The sequence below is a fragment of the Parasteatoda tepidariorum genome, unplaced genomic scaffold (genome assembly GCF_043381705.1).
Source record: "Parasteatoda tepidariorum isolate YZ-2023 unplaced genomic scaffold, CAS_Ptep_4.0 HiC_scaffold_4720, whole genome shotgun sequence".
Classification (NCBI taxonomy): Eukaryota; Metazoa; Arthropoda; class Arachnida; order Araneae; family Theridiidae; genus Parasteatoda; species Parasteatoda tepidariorum.
The window spans coordinates 1-4,931 of NW_027261780.1; the positions used below are offsets into that span (position 1 = coordinate 1).

The 4,931-nt window shown below is 24.3% G+C and overlaps 1 long non-coding RNA gene across 1 annotated transcript; it reads left to right on the forward strand.

Annotated features, from left to right (window-relative positions):
- The first annotated feature begins 2,696 nt into the window (after nt 1–2,696).
- LOC122273476 (uncharacterized) lies at nt 2,697–4,646 on the forward strand. Its single transcript, XR_011635997.1, has 3 exons — nt 2,697–2,835; nt 4,384–4,463; nt 4,555–4,646. It is a non-coding gene; the product is annotated as an uncharacterized lncRNA (long non-coding RNA).
- The last annotated feature ends 285 nt before the right edge of the window (nt 4,647–4,931 follow it).

The window sequence follows — 4,931 nt, forward strand, 5'->3', positions numbered from 1 at the left end:
GAAGACGTCGGCTTCGGTGGTCATATTTAAATTTTTATTTCATTCGTTTCTTGTATTGATACTTTTTTCTGAAATTTCTGCTGCTTCTTAGCGCGTTTTTTTCAAAGAAGTTTTATCCTTTTCGAATTTAATTTTTTGTGTTTTCTTACAGTATTAATAATGGGGGACATTTGTGCTACCGCTTTTATCTGCTAAAGAAAAAAGAAAGAAAACTGACTGACTATTTAAGAAGGTGCCAATTACAAATTGGTTTGGGAAATTTTTTTAAAAAATGAACTAAAAGATCAGATTACTTTTTGGTATATTTACAGGAGCAGGAGTCTTTGTGTATTAAAAAATATTTTGTATTAATCTTTTTTAAATGCTAGAACTGCTCTTCTTCTAAAAAAAAATTTTTTTTTTGGTTGAATTGTATTTTTTCAAAAAAATACTTTAAATATTTTTTAACAAAAACTTATTGCGTAAGAAAGTTTTTTATAATACTATATCTATTTTTAATAGTTTTAAAGTATTGAAATTTTTTCTGTTTCATAAGCAAAGTTTGTTAAAGAAATTTATTATAACCTATCAAAATATTTCAATTGAACTAATTATTTTTTCCTTTTTTAAAAAAATTGTCTTCTACTTACATTATATTTCAGCACATGTAATGAAATTGTGAAATCTTATCTTCTGTTTTTATATGTGAGTTTTATGTTCTTGTGAATTGAATATCAAGTCATTCATGTGAACAATTCTTCTTTCACCGACTATCAATTGTTAGATTCCGTGCTTTTTTTTTTATAGTGTCAACATTATTATACAAAGTTATTGTTCTCTATAAACATCATTATAACAGGAATTTTTATTTTATATTTTATTTAATATGCTATTCAAAGATTTTTTTGTCAATTTTCCTAATTTTAATTATATTTTTTCTGCAAAAAGAAGGTAAATTAGAAAAAAATTAACTCTTTTATAAATTTTGCCGTTTTACAAGAAAAATGTAACTTTAATCTTTATAGCCCACAATAAGGGAATGCTTTACTTTTTGCAAGAAAAATGTGATATTTCAAACAAAATTTAACAATGTTTGTTGATTATATAAAACAGATATGCAATTTTTATGAGATAATATATTTTTACCTTATAATAAATGCTTTTTTTATTAATAAAAACGTTGCCAAAACAGAAATTCCATGGCTTTTTTTATGGTATTAAAAATTTTTCAATTTTTGCTCTTTGCTCTTTATTTTAAAGAGGTTGTAAAGTGGATTTTTTGTTGTGTTTATTTCTTCCATTAAAATATATAGGTACATGTTTATTTATACCAATCACTGTTTACGAAATTTTAAATATTCTGTTGTCTGAAATCTCACAGCTGTTGCCAGTTGTATATGGTTATACCCGACAGTATTATTTATAATAAATGTTTTTTTAAAGTTCATTTCCAACTGATCTACCTATTATTAATTTATTATTTTTTCTGCTAATATTAAAAAAATATTATATATTTATAAGCATTCTTTAGCTTATTCAAGCTTTGAACGTTTACTATATAAAAATATAGCAGTTAATCCTTACTTATTAAATGTTATATATTGTCACATCACATAAATGCACCAAAACATATATGACTATTATAATTATCAGGTCGATAATTTGCAAATTTATTTTAGGCAATTTTTAAAATAATTTTGTTTCCTGATTGCAAAACATATTCTGGCAATGTTTACCTATAGCTCATAATAATTTATATACTACTTTTACATGTATATTTACATAACATGTTAGTAAAAAAAATTCAACATATTTTGAAGTATATATATATTTTTAATTAAATTATAAAATTTAAAAGAAGTCTAATTTCTGTGGGATTAAAACTATAATTGAATAGCTTAGTGAGGAACGAGTGTTCTAAGTGACATTATAGTAAATAGATAATATTTAAAATTAATCCATGGATGGAGGAAATAAATATTATTCTTTACTTTAATTTTTTGCTCCCAAACTTAAAAATGGGGAAATCTAAAAATAACTAAAATCTCATTTAAGTTGTTCCTATCCTGGTGTTTTAATTTGCTGCTGAATCTAAAGTTCTTAGCCCTGAAATATACTAGCATCTTCCATTGAGATTTCTAACATTTAGTGACTAATCAATATTGTGTAATTGAATTAAACTAAATATTTTTTTAAAAACTTTTTTTGTTTTAAATGTGACTTAGCAACCTTCCCTCATAAAACTCTTGAATTATTATTAATAAATGTTTATTAAGTGAATAGATTTTAGAATTTTAGTGATACATGGCACCTACTTACATTTGCTTGTTAATGGAATGGAAATTAACAGAGTTTTTTGCAATTATTGGAGATTTAAATTATATAAGTTATAATTAATAGTCTTTTTTTTTCAGTTTTAAGAATTTTACTAAACTTCTAATGCATTTAGTATATAGATATTAATGTTTTTATTTATATTTATGTTTTATGTTTAAATAAAAAAATTTTTGCGCATTGATATTTTTTTGAAACATATTTTAAAAAATAAAATCTTTTAAATTTTACACATTTTACTAATATATTTTATTTTTACTATATTATATGTTTTTTGGAATTTTATTTCTACATTAATTTCTACCATCTTGCATCTACCATACAAGTTATGTATTCATAGTAAGATACTTTATTTATTTTATGCATGAAACTTTATTTTTGAAATCATTACAGACTGCTCATTTAAAAGATTACATACCAAAAGCTTTCCCTCATGGCAATAATTTAATGCTGGATTGTGAAATTTTGCTGGTGGACAATGATAGCAAACCTTTACCATTTGGAACTCTTGGAGCTCATAGAGTAAATGAAATTTTTTCAATCAATTCAATAATTAATAATTGATTTTAGTTTTACTACTGGAAATGTTTAAAAGGAATAATGACTATTTATGTAATTACTATGTGTAAAAACTTTTAATCTGCTGTATTTATTTTTAGTGCACTTTTTCTTGTTTTGTCTTATTTCTAATTCTTAAAAGTTTATACCAATCCTTTTTTTTAAATTTTTTTTGCATTTAATTATTATTGAAAATCTTTTTTTTTTAAAGCTTTTAACTTATGTCAAATCTATAATTTTCTCACTTACCTTATTTCTAATGTATAGTGTTTGATACAGTTCATATTTACTGTACAGCCAAAAAAAATATGACTTTTTTTAAAATTCGAATTTTTTGAAACTATTTGGCCAAAATTTTGCATTTTATCTTTTACAATTACATTCTTTAAAATGATGTAAAAATTTGCATAAACAATTCAAATATTTTCGAGTTTCATTAAATAAAATAATAAATAACTATTAAAACCTGTATTTTGCCTAGAATTATATCTTTTGTCTGACAAATTTCATAATTGTGTGCAAAAATGTTTTAAATCACTTTCTGTTCTTTGGATATAACGAAATACAGACATAAAATTAACATTATGAGTCCAAACTTTCAACGACTCTCTTGACCTTACTATTAAGACTATATTAACCAGATTTCCGTTACTTCTTGTGTTTTGGGGATCAGGAATCATATTTGTATAAATATTTAGAGAAAATATGTTTTTATGTCTGATTTCGTAACTTAAAATATTGCCTGCACTAAGTAGCATGTTTCAGGTCACCTCCTCTAACCATAAAGAGTGAGCCCTAGTATGTGAAAATCTTATCTTTAGATCGAAAATTATTCAGGATATTTCGTTGCTTTGTGCGCATTGAATATTGATGAAGCAAAGATATTCTATTGCTGGAAGTTTTACTCATATTTTAAGGCTTATGAATTAAGTTTGCTGTAATTGTATAATAGAGTCAACAAGTTTTTAAATATTTTAATTAGTTTTTAAAAACAAGCTTGATACATTCTTTAGAAAACCTGATACGAGCAAAGAAGTTCAAAACATAGTCTGAAAAATGTGAGTATTTAAAATTAATCTTAAATCTGGAGTTTGGTCTGTGATTACCAAACAACTTGAAACCATTTTATTTTCATTTCTTAACAACATCAAAAAATCATCTTTAAAACTATTAAAATGTTTTAAAAATGTATCTTTTAACATTATATGCAGCATTTTGATAAAATTAATAACCATTTTGGTGAAGAAAATATTTTAAAACTTTTGTGTGCTTAGAAATTTATTTTTTAATTTAAATAACATTAATCAATGCTATTGTAAGTTAAAATAAGTTAGAAAACTGTTTCTTTTTCTTTAACAAATTTAACAAACTAATGGAATAAATTTTTTTTATATTGAAAACTGCTCTTAATCTTTTTGTATTTTAAAAAGTATTATTTTTATGATGATTTTAAGCATTGAATCTATATTGGTGTGCTGACAAGTAATATTTATTTTTCTTATTTATTTATAGAAAGCTGAGTTTAAGGATGCTTGTGTTTGTCTTTTTGTTTTCGATTGCTTGCAGTTTAACGATCAAAATTTAATGCAAACGTATGTTCTTATTCTTTCTTTAGAACAAAACCTAAAATATATATTTCTGGTTGTTTTTATATTTGCTAATGTATATTGTCATGTTTTAAAGGCCCCTAGTAGAAAGGAGAAAAATTCTCAAAGAAAATATGAAGCCTGTGAAAAATCGAGTAATGTTCTCTGAAATGAAAGAGATAGATGTAAGTTTTGCATTTTGTTCCTTCTTTTGCGTTCATTCTTTGCATATTTATCTGGTATAGTTGAATTTTGCATTGAAATCTAAATGTAAATGTAAGAAGTATTTTATAAATCTATCTCCTCTCCCTAATAACTGATATAGATAATGTGCTAAGTTTGTCTTAGAACAGTCATGTCAAAGATACGGCCCGCGGGCCGCATCCGGCCCCCGGTTCATATCGTTATGGCCCGCGATCGCGATATGTCACAGAAAGAAGAATCGTTTTTTTTTTTTAGCTTTTAGACTTCACT